We start from the raw sequence: 528 nt of genomic DNA on the forward strand, positions 1-528 counted from the left end.
ATCCAGGTTATGGAGGTAGTACAAGTAAAGCCACTTAAAAAAGAAAACTGGTAGTACTGCTTCGGAAAGTGACAGAAACAGTGGGATAAATTTGCTTGAAGCAAATGAACATATCGAATTAATGACTAAAGATTATGATAATGTGAAGTCTAAACTGCCCAAGATAAAAGTTGGATCTGTGGAGCAGGTTTTGCCTGAGTGCTGCACAGTAAACGGAGGTTTCTTGAAATGATCGTCGGTTATATACTGTTACTAGGCCTGTCCAGATGTGTGGGAATTGGGCAGGGAAGGGCAGGCAAGAGGGGTCCGTTGGAGGCCACTGAAGCCATGGGACACGAGGAACAACCCGTGTCCAGGGCAGCACACACGAGGGCTGGCTGCTACCCGCGCCAGCAGCGGCTGCGGACACCACCACCTGCTAATGTGCATCTACAGAACAAATGGGAGCTCTTCTGACCCACTGCCCGGGCACCCCCAAGCAGGGTTCTGATTTCTAAACCCAGCAAGTATTTTTAAATGGTTACATAT

Source organism: Octodon degus, unplaced genomic scaffold (assembly GCF_000260255.1).
Source record: "Octodon degus isolate 3935 unplaced genomic scaffold, OctDeg1.0 scaffold00180, whole genome shotgun sequence".
Lineage (NCBI taxonomy): Eukaryota > Metazoa > Chordata > Mammalia > Rodentia > Octodontidae > Octodon > Octodon degus.